Source organism: Panulirus ornatus, chromosome 55 (assembly GCF_036320965.1).
Source record: "Panulirus ornatus isolate Po-2019 chromosome 55, ASM3632096v1, whole genome shotgun sequence".
Classification (NCBI taxonomy): Eukaryota; Metazoa; Arthropoda; class Malacostraca; order Decapoda; family Palinuridae; genus Panulirus; species Panulirus ornatus.
The window spans coordinates 19,342,357-19,358,766 of NC_092278.1; the positions used below are offsets into that span (position 1 = coordinate 19,342,357).

The 16,410-nt window shown below is 47.6% G+C and overlaps 1 protein-coding gene across 1 annotated transcript in view; it reads left to right on the top strand.

Moving 5' to 3' along the window:
* The window catches only part of Hk (potassium voltage-gated channel subfamily A regulatory beta subunit hyperkinetic), a 222,445-nt gene that overhangs the window by 151,038 nt on the left and 54,997 nt on the right, over window positions 1-16,410 (top strand). The window lies entirely within an intron of this gene.

A 16,410-nucleotide genomic window follows, 5' to 3' on the forward strand; every position in this document is an offset into this window, starting at 1 on the left:
GCAGCTGGTACAAGGGCGTGTGTTTCAGGCCCTTTATATATATATATATATATATATATATATATATATATATATATATATATATATATATATATATATAAGTTCCCAAGTGCACTTTCGTGTAATAATCACATCATCAGGTTAGACACAAGAGAGAAATATAACAGTCAGTTGATATACATCGAGAAGAGACGAAGCTAGGACGCCATTTGGTAAACATGTTTACCAAATGGCGTCCTAGCTTCGTCTCTTCGGTGTATATCAACTGACTGTTATATTTCTCTCTTGTGTCTAAGCCTGATGATGTGATTATTACACGAAAGTGCACTTGGGAACTTATCGTGTTTCATTTTCCCCGTGGACTCATGGGAATATACTTGATCACGCGCAAAACTGTGATCGTTTCCAATATATATATAATATATATATATATATATATATATATATATATATATATATATATATATATTATATATATATATAAAAATCATTTAAAAAAAAAACAGGTGGGTAAAAAAAATTTATTGAGCACGGGAATGAGAGAGAGAGGAGAGAGAGGGAGGAGAGAGAAGAGAGGATGAGGAGAGAGGGGAGAGAGGTTCAGTGGGAGGGGAAACGGTAAGGCGTTTACCCTTTGTAACAAGTTCAAATACTGGGTTTGGGTCTGCTATGACGCGGGGATGGCGCCTCGCAGTGAGTGAACTGCTCTCAAAAAATCCAAACATGAAAAATGTCTACGCCATTTTAAGGGCGACGTAAGGATAAAGGTGACGCTAGTTTGGAAATGGGAAAAAAAAAAGGGGGGGAAAGGGGGAAAGGGTTTACGCTTTGTTTGGGGAAAAAGGGGGGGAAAAAGGGAGGGAAGGGGGAGGTGACGCTAGTTTGGAAATAGGAAAAAAAAAGGGAGGGAGGGGGGGGTTACGCGGTTTTGGGAAAAAAAAGGGGGGGGGGGGGGAAAAAGGAAAAAAAAAAGGGGGGAGGGGGAGGTACGTAGTTGAAATAGGAAAAAAAAAGGGAGGGAGGGGGGAGGTGACGCTAGTTTGGAAATAGGGAAAAAAAAGGGAGGGGGGGGAGGGGGGAAAAAAAAAAAGGGGGGGGGAGGGCCCAGTTTGGAAATGGGGGGAAAAAAAAAAGGGAGGGGGGGGAGGGGACGTAGTTTGGGGAAAAAAGGGGAAAAAAAGGGGGGGGGGGGGAGGGTTTTTGCCCCCAAAAAAAAATTAAAAAACAAAGGGGAAGGGGGGTTGAGTTTTTTGGGTAAAGAAACGTTGACGCTACTTTGAAAATAGGAAAATGGGTTTATGGGTTTTTATTTTTCTTTGATTCATTTTTGTGATGTCCATCCATTTTTGGGCCCCCCACACACACACACAAAACACAAACCCCTATAATATTTTATATTTATTTATATATTTTTTATATAATTAATCCCTGGGGGGTAGGGGAGGAAGAATATTCCCACGGTTTTTTCCCCGCTGCGTAGAAGGCGATAAAGGGAGGGTGCGGGGGGCTGGGAAAAACCCCCCTTTTTTTTTTTTTTTTTTTTCCAAAGAAGGGGAAAAGAGAAGGGGGCCGGTGAGGTAAATTCCCCCAAGGGCCCAGTCCTCTGTTTAAAACCTACCCCGCTATCCGGGAAATGGCGAATAGTATGAAAGAAAAGATTATTATTATATATATATTATTATATATATATATTATATATATTAATATATATTTTATTATCAAGGGTTTTCTCCCTTTTACATATGTGTCAAGCGTATTTATATGTTTAGCGAGGGCCTTTTCCCCAAAACCCCACAAGAGTGTGTGTTTTCCCGTTCCCCCCCACACACACCCCCAACCCCGCGAGCCTGACGCTACCTCAAGCAAGCAAGCATGAAGGTGAGGCCGGGTGGAGGGGAGGTGTTTAGTTCCCTCCACCTTCCCTCCCTTCCCTCCACCTCCCTTCCACCAAGGCGGCGCCGTTAAAACCGTCGTGTTTTGCGAAGTCCAAAATAATCTCATGGCGGACCAACCCCCCCCCCCCCCCCCTTACCCCTCCCCCCTTCCCCCCTTACCCCTCCCCCCTTCCCCCCTTACCCCTCCCCCCTTCCCCCCCCTTCCCTTCCCCCCCTCCCGGGGGGTCGTTCTTGGTGGCTGTGTGCCTGACGTGCTGGGCTCATGACGCTCTCTCTCTCTCTCTCTCTCTCTCTCTCTCTCTCTCTCTCTCTCTCTCTCTCTCTCTCTCTCTCTCCCTCTCTCTCTCTCAGCCCGTGTGTCTCTATTTTATCCCATTTTTTTTTCTTTTTTTTTAAATGGTGTTTTATATCTATATATACGACACTTGAGCACGATGGTACGACCCTTGAGCACGACGATACGACCCTTGAGCACGGCGGTACGACACTTGAGCACGACGGTACGACACTTGAGCACGGCGGTACGACCCTTGAGCACGACGGTACGACCCTTGAGCACGACGGTACGACACTTGACCGCGACGGTACGACCCTTGAGCACGGCGGTACGACACTTGAGCACGACGGTACGACCCTTGAGCACGACGGTACGACACTTGAGCACGACGATACGACCCTTGAGCACGGCGGTACGACACTTGAGCACGACGGTACGTTCCTTGAGCACGACGGTACGACCCTTGAACTAAACTTAACGACCCTTAGACACGCCAGTACGACCATGGCGCATAACGGTACGACCTTTTGAGCGCCGGGCTGCAACGACCCCTTATCCCAGCAGTACGACCCTTATGTGTACTGGCCTGGCCTTTCAACCTACCATGAACGCTGTGGCAGGAGAGACGAGGGTGTCATATGACACAGGTGGGTTGTAGGGGTGGCAGAGGAGAGCACTCAGTTCATGACACATTGTTGAGGTGGCTAGAGGATGGATACATGACACGGAAATGACACATGACACAGGAGGTGGCATTGAATGTAGGGGAGGGGAGGGGGAAATGACACATGACACAGGTGGTGGCATTGAATGTAAGGGAGGGGAGGGGGAAATGACACATGACACAGGTGGTGGCATTGAATGTAGGGGAGGGGAGGGGGAAATGACACATGACACAGGTGGTGGCATTGAATGTAGGGGAGGGGAGGGGGAAATGACACATGACACAGGTGGTGGCATTGAATGTAGGGGAGGGGAGGGGGAAATGACACATGACACAGGTGGTGGCATTGAATGTAGGGGAGGGGAGGGAAATGACACATGACACAGGTGGTGTCAGAAATGCTGGGACACGTGGCGCAGATGGTGGCACGGTGTTGTCATGTGACATCACTGGTGGGAGGGTGAGCGGAGGTTGGCACAGGCTTTGGCAGGAGGATGACACATGACACAGATGGTGGCAGGAGGAGTTAGGGGGGGTGATGACACACTAGCATGACACAGATGGTGGGGGGGGGGTGAGGCAGCTGGACTGGCATATGACACAGGCTAGGACAAGGAAGGTAGGGTTGCCTATACTTTGGCACGGCTGCTGTCATACGATACATGACACTAAGGTATGACAGCTTGGGGGGGTTAGGGGGTTTAGGGTGTGACACTTGGCATAGATCGGTCATATGGGGAGTGTCATACCGAACTAGGGGGGGAGGGGGTAACCACATGAACGAGGTAGTGTGGTGGGAAGTGGCATATGACACGGAGAGTAGAGAGAGAGACTGACATGTGTCATTGAATGACAGTGGTGGGGGGGGGAGGAGGGGGGCCAGGGCTGACATATGACACTAACGGGGGAGGGGGGGAGGCCCTTGGGCCAAAGGCGTCTGGATACATGACACAGGTTAGGCCACGGAGCGATGACATGACACATGACACTGACGGAGGAAGGGTGAGGGTGAGGGTGTGAAGAAGAAGGAGGGAGGTGGAGGAAGAAGGAGGAGTTGTAACGCGTTACGGGATGTGACAGGAGGTAGGTGGGGGTGTTGGTCACACGTGACAATGACAGGGTGGACGTCATGCATGTTGTTATGACACAGTAGAAGGCGACACATGACACAGCTGGTGGCGGAGAGGGTTGCCAGAGCCAGCTGGTAGACTCTGTGCCAGCCAGCTGCCTCAGTAGCGAGGGTGGAGGTGTGGACTCTGGGGGGGGGTGGTAGTGGTCCGTCCGAGGTGGAAGACTAGGAACCAGTGGTGGTGGTGGAGGAGGTGGAAGATGGTGGTTTTAAGTGGAGGAGGAACCTGCCCACTTTTAAGACTCGGTGGAAGGGACCCGCTCCACCTTAGAACCAGGTGGAGGATCGTGGTGGTGGAGGAGGTGGAAGATGGTGGTTTTAAGTGGAGGAAGAACCTGCCCACTTCTAAGACTCGGTGGAAGGGACCCCGTTCCACCTTAGAACCAGGTGGAGGATCGTGGTGGTGGAGGAGGTGGAAGATGGTGGTTTTAAGTGGAGGAAGAACCTGCCCACTTCTAAGACTCGGTGGAAGGGACCCGTTCCACCTTAGAACCAGGTGGAGGATCGTGGTGGTGGAGGAGGTGGAAGATGGTGGTTTTAAGTGGAGGAAGAACCTGCCCACTTCTAATACTCGGTGGAAGGGACCCCGTTCCACCTTAGAACCAGGTGGAGGATCGTGGTGGTGGAGGAGGTGGAAGATGGTGGTTTTAAGTGGAGGAAGAACCTGCCCACTTCTAATACTCGGTGGAAGGGACCCCGTTCCACCTTAGAACCAGGTGGAGGATCGTGGTGGTGGAGGAGGTGGAAGATGGTGGTTTTGAGTGGAGGAAGAACCTGCCCACTTCTAAGACTCGGTGGAAGGGACCCCGTTCCACCTTAGAACCAGGTGGAGGATCGTGGTGGAGGAGGTGGAAGATGGTGGTTTTAAGTGGAGGAAGAACCTGCCCACTTCTAAGACTCGGTGAAAGGGACCCGCTCCACCTTAGAACCAGGTGGAGGATCGTGGTGGTGTTGGTGGAGGAGGTGGTTGGGCCTTGTGTTGTCGAGTGTGTGGTGGTGGAGCCTCCAACATAGTGATCTCTCGCGTGCCTCGCGCTGACGACAGTGAGTCTCTCGTGCGCACGGCGGTACGACCCCTCAAGCATACGGAGGTACGACCCCTCAAGCATACGGTAGTACGACCCCTCAAGCACACGGCGGTACGACCCCTTATGCACACGGCGGCACGACCCCACAAGCATACGGAGGTACGACCCCACAATCGCACGGCAGTACGACCCCTCAAGCACACGGCGGTACGACCCCCTTCCTTAAGCCCGACGGGAGCGACCACCTGGGTATGATAGAGCAAGTCTTTGACCTGACCCCTGACAGGGCGCGTCGAAAAGGTCAAGTCATCATTCCCAAAGGGTCGTACCGTCGTATCCAGGGGTCGTACCATCGTACCCAAGGGTCGTACCGTCGCACTCAAGGGTCGTACCGTCGTACTCAAGGGTCATACCCAAGAGTCGTACCGTCGTACTCAAGGGTCATACCCAAGGGTCGTACCGTCGCGCTCAAGGGTCGTACCGTCGTACTCAAGGGTCATACCCAAGAGTCGTACCGTCGTACTCAAGGGTCGTACCCAAGGGTCGTACCGTCGTACTCAAGGGTCGTACCCAAGGGTCGTACCGTCGTACTCAAGGGTCATACCCAAGGGTCGTACCGTCGTACCCAAGGGTCGTACCGTCGTACTCAAGGGTCGTACCACAGAGGGAAATCACTGAAAGCGTCAGTATTTTCATGGTGTGGTTGATTCTGATACATGAAAGTTACTACAATAAATTAACGAGAAAATAATAAGTTATTACCTGTGTTATATATATATATATATATATATATATATATATATATATATATATATATATATATATATATATATAGATATATATATATTCCTATGAGTCCGCGGGGAAAATGAAACACGAAAAGTTCCCAAGTGCACTTTCGTGTCATAATCACATCATCAGGGGAGACACAAGAGAGAAATATAACAGTCTTTTCGATGTATATCAACTGACTGTTATATTTCTCTCTTGTGTCTCCCCTGATGATGTGATTATTACACGAAAGTGCACTTGGGAACTTTTCGTGTTTCATTTTCCCCGTGGACTCATAGGAATATATATATATATATATATATATATATATATATATATATATATATATATATATATATATATATATATATATATATGTATATATATATATATATAGTGTGTGTGTGTGTGTGTGTGTGTGGGTGTGTTGTTTTGACTTCAATAATTGTATGTGTTATGTAGGTCACTTGATACATACATATGTGACAGCCGAGGCCAGGTTATTAACCATGTGACGCAGTGTGACGAGTCTTCTGTCACGACCTGTAACGTTGGTTGGCTCTGTGACGCTCGCCTGCAACCCCGGGGGTCGCCGGTGTAACACAGTCGTGTTATATGCCTCTGTAACGGCATCTTCAATATATCAGGGGGGGTCGTTACCACAGTAACGCTGTGACTGTCGCCCTCTGTAACGCTCATCCCTGTTATCTGAGCACGCCCGCTACGAGGCCAGACCGCTGCTACGAGGCCAGACCGCTGCTACGAGGCCAGACCGGTGCTACGAGGCCAGACGCTGTATGCTACGAGGCCAGACCGCTGTTACGAGGCCAGACCGCTGTTACGAGGCCAGACGCTGTTACGAGGCCAGACCGCTGCTACGAGGCCAGACGCTGTTTGCTACGAGGCCAGACCGCTGTTACGAGGCCAGACCGCTGCTACGAGGCCAGACCGCTGTTACGAGGCCAGACCGCTGCTACGAGGCCAGACCACTGTTACGAGGCCAGTCCTCGTGCAACAGAGGACGCGGCGCGGGTCGGGGGGGAAGTTGTGTGGCGGGAACACCTCCCCCGCGCCCCCCGCGCGCGGGCGCGTGTGTGTGTGTGTGTGTGTGTGTGTGTGTGTGTGTGTGTGTGTGTGTGTGTGTCTGGCCTCGAGAGCGCCAGAGCAAAGCGGAGGAGAAGCCAGGCTTTTGCCACTGTTGTTACCTCGCCCTCTAGCACCAGCACAACACCCTCCTCGCTGACGGATCACACCACAAGTGTTATGAAGGGGTCCACCTTACCCTTGAAGCAGGAGGGCTGTGTCTGCTGAAGGAGGCTGCTGCTCCCTGCTGTGCAGCAGCAGACAGTGACAACAGCAGCAGTAGCAGCAGAAGGAGTCTGTCTGTCTGTCTATTTGTGTATAGTGAGTATGGTAATCTTTAGTTCAAGGGTTGAGTTCACACTGGCTTTTCCATTTTTGTAGTTTCATTTTGCATTCGTCGTCCATATATATATATTTTTTTCTTGTGTGTGTGTGTGTCCGTTTGGTATAGATTTTTATATTGTGAATGTATATATATATCATTTTGTGTACTCTGGTGAAATTTGTGTATATGGATATACACGACCGAGTTTGTATGTATACATACACGGTGAGAGGTAGAGTTACACACACACGCACACACACACACACACACACACACACATACACACACACACACACACATACACACACACACATACACACACACACATACACACACACACACACACACACACACAAACATACACATGGGGGGGTGTCACCCCACGTGACCAAACGCCCCCCTCCCCCCCAAGAGGAGGAAGAGGCCTCTCTCTTTGTCTCTCTCTCTCTCTCTCTCTCTCTCTCTCTCTCTCTCTCTCTCTCTCTCTCTGAGGGGGGAGGGGTTTGCTTGGGATGGGGTGGGTGGGGGGGGATGATACTTGTCCCTCAATCTCGTATTTTGTGAAGAAACAAAGGTTTGGGAACAGTAATGCTGTTGTCAAATCCTCGTTTAACTTCTCGTTACAAAGGAGACCAACATGTCCCTCCTCCTGTGTGGGGCGCAGCTTCGAGGCTGCTGGGGTTCCGAGAGAAAAAAAATATATATGAAGTCGAGAAGTTGTGTAATTAAAGTTAGATGTTTATTACATGGTTTTATCATTAGTATTGGTCGTTTGACCAACCAACTGCTGGAGTGTTATGTTGGAAAGTGGAATTTATGTCAGAGTTAAACCTGCCAAGTTTTATATTGATGCTCAAAGTTCCTATTATTTTCCTCATTTCATTTATATATATATATATATATATATATATATATATATATATATATATATATATATATATATATATATATATATATATATATATATATATCACACATAATGCTGTCCAACAGAAAGGACTCGAACCCAGGACCTTTGCGAGACATTTGGGAACGCTAAACGCTCAGACTCGAACCCGGGACCTTTGCATGGTAGTTGGGAACGCTAAACGCTCGGATATATATATATATATATATATATATAAATATATGTATATATATATATATATATATATATATATATATATATATATATATATATATATATATTAAAGTGAGTTAGACGTGAATGTTGAAGTAAGAATGCTTGTCAGCCATGGCCTGACTTCATCCTTGGCACAGTTCCACTGGAGGAAAAAAAAAGAAAGAAAGAAAGAAAGAAAGAAAGAAAGAGTCACATGTTTACATTGTGGATATTTAGTCTGGCTCACACACACACACACACACACACCTGGAGGGGATACCACACCCACGGGTGTGGGGGGGTCCAGACAGGTGAGTCTCTCTCTCTCTCTCTCTCTCTCTCTCTCTCTCTCTCTCTCTCTCTCTCTCTCTCTCTCTCTCTCTCTCTCACTTTACACAGGGGGGTGTATAAGCAGTGGTGACTCTCACATGATATTATCCAGTGGTTGGGAGTAGACCCCGGTTGGAGGAGCGGTAAATTTCTTTCAACACCCACTGCAATACTTGAGAGGACGTGTGTGTGTTGCGCGCCCGCGCACACACACACACACACACACACACACACATACACACACACCTAGCTTAGGCTAGTGTGTGTGTGTGTGTGTGTGTGTGTGTTTGTTAATACATAGCAGTAAAGACATGGTATATATATATATATATATATATATATATATATATATATATATATATATATATATACATATATGATAGAAAGTTAAGAAACGGGGCAACACAAGTGTTAAACCCTTTCCCCAAACACACAAATAGTAATCACACACACACACACACACACACACACACACACACACACACAGACACACACACACACACACACACACGCGCGTGAGGGGAGTCAGCACACACATGAGGGGAATCACCACCTTACGTTTCCCCTCTTGGATCATGAAGGAGCAAATGTTTTTGTCCAAAATGTACTGAGGAAGGACGGGGCTGGGTCTGGCCCCGCGGTGTTGGGTCTGGCCCCGCGGGGCACTGTCTCCCAGACCCGTGTCGTTAAACCCCTGTGAGCAGGAGGGTCTGGAGCCTTGGTCGTGATGCCCTTGGTGGGGCCTTTTGACCTGGCCCTTAAGGGTCAAGATCAAGGGCGAAGATCATCATAACCCAAGGGGTCGTACCACTGAAATGACTGAAGCCTCATAGTGTTATAATGAACTCGTAACACCTCACGTAACGTCTTCAAATTCCATATTTTGAGTTTCTCTTTTTTTATATGAAATGGGTCATTTCCCATCGCTTAATTGCTCGTGAGTCTTATCCTTGCTCACAATGACTCACAAGAGGTGCCCCATGTTTTAAGATTCCATATTTTGAGTTTCTCTTTTTTGATATGAAATGGGTCATTTCCCATCGCTTAACTGCTCGTGAGTCGTGTCCTTGCTCACAATGACTCACAGGAGGTGCCCTATGTCTTAAAATTCCATATTTTTAGTTTCTCTTTTTTGCATAAAATGGGTCATTTCCCATCGCTTAATTGCTCGTGAGTGGCTTCTTCATGGTTCATCGTGAGTTCGTCTGTCGTGCTGGTGCATCTTGCGTTCTCGTATGTATCTGCAGGTGTGGGTTACGTCCCGTAATGCACCTCGAGACAGGTGGAGTCAGGTGGGGGGGTCAGGTGGTTAATCTTAAAGTTCCATCTGGGCCAGAACAAAGCTAGTTTGGCCACCTCTGTCGCCACCTGCTGTGTACATACACCGTGTGTTTGTGTGTGTTGTGTGTGTGTGTGTTGTGTGTATGTGTGTGTGTGTGTGTGTGTGTGTGTAGGCCTGGTAAGGCTACACAGGCACAGACGACGATGCTCACCAAGGCCTTGATTGGCCCATGACTAAAGGTATATAGAATAGTGAACTACGAATAGAATGAAAGAAATGAAAGAGTAACCCCTTAATGGTATTGAAATGATGGAAAATAAACGCGACTTTAAGAAGAAATAAAAAACGGGAGGCAGCCCCTCTCAGTTCTTAGAAGATATTTGAGGACATTAAGAAAAAAAGGGAAAAGGCATTCCAAAACTTAGCGGCGTAAGGAAAGAAATAGAGGCTCAGAGCAGGAGGCCCCTCCTTCCTCCTCCGTGTGTTGCTGAGGGCCGGTCTGTCAGGATGTGTGGACAGTGGCCGATATCCAGTCCTTCGTATTGGACGAAGGCGCCCTTCGCAGGGCCAGCTGCTGCTGCTGCTGGTGCTGTGGCAGCTGGCTGGCCAGCCCCCGCGCCCCGCCCCGTCGCCCCGCCAACCAACCACTCGCTCACACATTTCAACACTGTAGTTAGAAGGAAGAGAAAGGAAAGGGGAAAAAAAGGAATAAAACTTGGGGGCCCCAGAGATGGGAAAGGAGGAAATCAAATGCCTCGTATCCTAGTGGTTCATTAGGTCGTCCCTCCATCATTAAGAGAATACTTGAAAAACGAATCTGGGTCTTCGTTGAACGATCGCTGAACGAACCTGAGTCTCTTACGTTGAACTTTAAGACAGTGAGTTTCACGAATCTTCGTGTGTGTCTATATATATATATATATATATATATATATATATATATATATATATATATATTCTTTTCTTTTCTTTCAAACTATTTGCCATTTCCCGCATTAGCGAGGTAGCATTAAGAACAGAGGACTGGGCCTTTGAGGGAATACCCTCACCTGGCCCAATTCTCTGTTCCTTCTTTTGGAAAATTAAAAAAAAAAACGAGAGGGGAGGATTTCCAGCCCCCCGCTCCCTCCCCTTTTAGTCGCCTATCCCCAGGGAATATATATATATATATATATATATATATATATATATATATATATATATATATATATATATATATATATATATATATTCCTGTAAGTCCACGTAGAAAAGTGGAAAATGAAACACGATTTCCCAAGTGCACTTTCGTGTAATAATCACATCATCAGGGGAGACACAAGAGAGAAATATAAGTCAGTTGACATACATCATGTTTTGGATAATCACATGTTTACCAGATGGCGAGGTGGCGATGGGAATAAATAAAGGCAGACAGTATGAATTATGTACATGTGTATATATGTATATGTCTGTGTGTGTATATATATGTTTACATTGAGATGTATAGGTATGTATATTTGCGTGTGTGGATGTGTATGTATATACATGTGTATGTGGGTGGGTTGGGCCATTCTTTCGTCTGCTTCCTTGCGCTACCTCGCTAACGCGGGAGACAGCGACAAAGCAAATATAAATAATATATATATATATATATATATATATATATATATATATATATATATATATATATATATATATATATATATATATCCTCTCGTGTTTGACCATCTTAGTCCTTGTTAGTCGTATATTTCATCATGGGTTAATTAATTTTTCTATCTGAGGTCTGTAATTACCTCATTAGTCCCTCATCCGCTTACCATAGAGATCCGGCCTTTAATTAAGCTAATCTTTTATCCACTAATGAGTCATTACTCTGAGCCTTAAACTCAACCGCTTTATGGACAGGATCTTGGGGGTTCGCCAGATCTGGGTTCGCCAGATCTGGGTTCGCCAGATCTAAGTTCGCCAGATCTGGGTTCGCCAGATCTTGATCCGCCAGATCTGGGTTCGCCAGATCTAAGTTCGCCAGATCTTGGTCCGCCAGATCTTGATCCGCCAGATCTGGGTTCGCCAGATCTGGGTCCGCCAGGTCATTGTTCGCCATGGCTATTATATCTTGCTGTCCATGACTCGTGCTCAAGGTTCGTGCAGTCGTGTTCAAGGGTCGTATACCGTCGTCGTGCTCAAAGGTTGTATACCGTCGTCGTGCTCAAGAGTCGTGCCGTTGTGTTCGAGGGTCGTACCATCGTGCTCAGGGTTCGTACCGTAGTGTTTAAGGGTCGTACCGTCGTCGTGCTCAAGGGTCGTACCGTCGTCGTGCTCAAGGGTCGTACCATCGTGCTCAGGGGTCGTACCGTAGTGTTCAAGGGTCGTACTGTCGTGCTCAAGGGTCGTACCATCGTGCTCAGGGGTCGTACCGTCGTGCTCAGGGGTCGTACCATCGTGTTCAGGGTTCGTACCGTCGTGTTCAAGGGTCGTACCGTAGTGTTCAAGGGTCGTACCATCGTCGTGCTCAAGGGTCGTACCGCCGTGCTCAAGGTACACACTACCTGACCCTCCCATTTCCCCCATATAGTCAGACACTCCCATCTCTTCCAGCTGGTCTAATCAACCCATCCTTAGATGGGTTACCGTGGATACAGGGGTTCGATCCCTTCCCTTCTCCCCTTCTCTCTCTCTCTCTCTCTCTCTCTCTCTCTCTCTCTCTCTCTCTCTCTCTAAGTCTCTTGTCACAAACTTGACTTCAAGTCGGATTGGTTTGGTTAATGAGGTGACAAACTGTGGGGGTGTGGGGTTGTGGAGGAGGGGGTGTGTGGGAGTGTGGGGGTGTGTGGGGTTGAGCACGACGGTATACGACCCTTGAGCACGACGGTATACGACCCTTGAGCACGACAACGGTATACGACCCTTGAACACGACGGTATACGATCCTTTGAGCACGACGGTATACGATCCTTTGAGCACGACGGTATACGACCCTTGAACACGACAACGGTATACGACCCTTGAGCACGACGGTATACGACCCTTGAGCACGACGGTATACGACCCTTGAGCACGACAACGGTATATGATCCTTGAGCACGACGGTATACGACCCTTGAGCACGACGACAGTATACGATCCTTGAGCACGACGGTATACGATCCTTTGAGCACGACGGTATACGACCCTTGAGCACGACGGTATACGACCCTTGAGCATGACAACGGTGCGACCCTTGAGCACGACAACGGAACGACCCTTGAGCACGACGACGGTACGACCCTTGAACGCGACGGTATACGACCCTTGAACACGACGGTATACGATCCTTGAGCACGACGGTATACGATCCTTGAGCACGACGGGATACGATCTTTTGAGCACGACGGTATACGATCCTTTGAGCACGACGGTATACGATCTTTTGAGCACGACGGTATACGATCCTTTGAGCACGACGGTATACGATCCTTTGAGCACGACGGTATACGACCCTTGAGCACGACGGTATACGACCCTTGAGCATGACAACGGTGCGACCCTTGAGCACGACAACGGAACGACCCTTGAGCACGACGACGGTACGACCCTTGAACGCGACGGTATACGACCCTTGAGCACGACGGTATACGACCCTTGAGCACGACAACGGTATACGACCCTTGAACACGACGGTATACGACCCTTGAGCACGACGGTATACGACCCTTGAGCACGACGGTATACGACCCTTGAGCACGACAACGGTATACGACCCTTGAGCACGACAACGGTATACGACCCTTGAGCACGACAACGGTATACGACCCTTGAACACGACGGTATACGATCCTTGAGCACGACGGGATACGATCTTTTGAGCACGACGGTATACGATCCTTTGAGCACGACGGTATACGATCTTTTGAGCACGACGGTATACGATCCTTTGAGCACGACGGTATACGATCCTTTGAGCACGACGGTATACGACCCTTGAGCACGACAACGGTATACGACCCTTGAGCACGACGGTATACGACCCTTGAGCACGACGGTATACGACCCTTGAACACGACGTTATGCGATCCTTGAGCACGACAACGGTATACGACCCTTGAACACGACGGTATACGACCCTTGAGCACGACGGTATACGACCCTTGAGCACGACGGTATACGACCCTTGAGCACGACAACGGTATACGACCCTTGAGCACAACCTTACCACCCCAAAAACCCACGACTCACACAACCCCTTGAGCGAGTACTTCAGACTTGACCTCTGACCCCGGTCCTCATCTCGAAGGAGGTCAAGTCCACTGCCAGGTCACCCTACCAAAGAGGTCAAAGGAGACAATTTGAAAGAAAACGAGAAGATATTGTGCCATTTGATGATGTGGGACGACATTAATGAGTGGGACAGACATGAACACGACTTACAATTTAGACACACGACTGAATGAGGAGGGAGGGAGGGGGTTGTTATTTCATGTGTGACGGTGGTGGCGACGGGAATGAATAAGCGTCTGGGGTAAACCATGGAAAGTTCTGTGGGGCCTGGATGTGGAAAGGGAGCTGTGGTTTCGGTGCATTATTACGTGACAACTAGAGACTGAGTGTGAACGGATGGGGCCTTTGTTGTCTTTTCCTAGCGCTACCTCGCACACATGAGGGGGGAGGGGGTTGTTATTCCATGTGTGGCGAGGTGGCGACGAGAATGAATAAAGGCAGACAGTATGAATTATGTACATGTGTATATATGTATATGTCTGTGTGTGTATATATATATATATATATATATATATATATATATATATATATATATATATATATATATATATATATATATTTCTTTCATACTATTCGCCATTTCCCGCATTAGCGAGGTAGCGTTGAGAACAGAGGACTGGGCCCTTGAGGGAATATCCTCACCTGGGCCCCTTCTCTGTTCCCTCTTTTGGAAAATTAAAAAAAAAAAAGTGAGAGGGGAGGATTTCCAGCCCCCGCTCCCTCCCTTTTTAGTCGCCTTCTACGACACGCAGGGAATACGTGGGAAGTATTCTTTCTCCCCTATCCCCAGGGATAATATATATATATATATATATATATATATATATATATATATATATATATATATATATATATATATATATATATGTATGCGATGAGATGTATAGGTATGTATATGTGCGTGTGTGGACGTGTATGTATATACACGTGTATGTGGGTGGGTTGGGCCATTTCTTTCGTCTGTTTCCTTGCGCTACCTCGCTGACGCGAGAGACAGCGACAAAGCAAAATACATATATATATATATATATATATATATATATATATATATATATATATATATATATATATATATATATATATATGTCCCTCTCACACATAGCGATGGTGATGGGTGATAACACACACACACACACACACACACACACACACACACACACAAACACACACACACACACACACACACACACACACACACACACACACACACAAACACACACACACACACAAACACAAACACAATGCCTCATATCAAGGACTGAGTGAATCATGAAGAACAAAATGAGTCGAATGAGTTAGTATAAACATGATACATTGCGAGCGAAACAATATGGAAAACATTGATTGTATAATGATGATGAATGGACAAAGAGAAATTGAACAGACGAAAAAAATGAAAGACAATTATTGAGAGTAATAAGAAAATGGGACGTCGCTACGAATGGACCATAGACTGAAAGAAATAAAAATCGTAATGAATAATAATAATGGCGTGGAGAACACAGACGAAGAACTGTGATAAAATGAACGAAATGTTAAGTTTTTTTTGGGGGGGTGAGGGAGTTGGAAATTTCCTTTGTAGATGAGAGAGAGAGAGAGAGAGAGAGAGAGAGAGAGAGAGAGAGAGAGAGAGAGAGAGAGAGAGGGGTATTCAAGTGCTGTGTGGTGTGTGTGTGTGTGTGTGTGTGTGTGTGTGTGTGTGTGAGGGGGAGCGAGGCAAGGTCACTTGAGGGTCAATATCCGGGGCCAGGTCGTGTTACCAGCCCGGGGACTGACCACTCTCCCCTCAACCCCTCCCCTCACTCCCACTCCCACCCCTCCTCCCCTCCTCCGTGTGTTGTGTGTGTGTGTGTGTGTGTGTGTGTGTGTGTGAGTGTGTGTGTGTGTGACAGCTATAGATTTTGGCCGAACTCTCTCTCTCTCTCTCTCTCTCTCTCTCTCTCTCTCTCTCTCTCTCTCTCTCTCTCTCTCTCTCTCTGAAATCTTACGCGGTCTAATACCCCCGGTACTGTGGACCCCACACCAGTACCTGGGGTATTAGAAATGACACTATGGTACTTCTTCGCTGTATCCCGGTACTGGTCCATATCTCCCGGTCCTGGGCGTGGTCCAGGGTTGTGTACTGGTGGTCCACTCACAGTGTTGTCTACGTTAGAAACCCGGTACTACGAAGGCCCACCCCCCAAAACCTAGGTGTAACTTATCCCGGTATTGAGCCACACACATCTCTCACTCCCGGTAATACACACACACACACACACACACACACACACACGTACCGG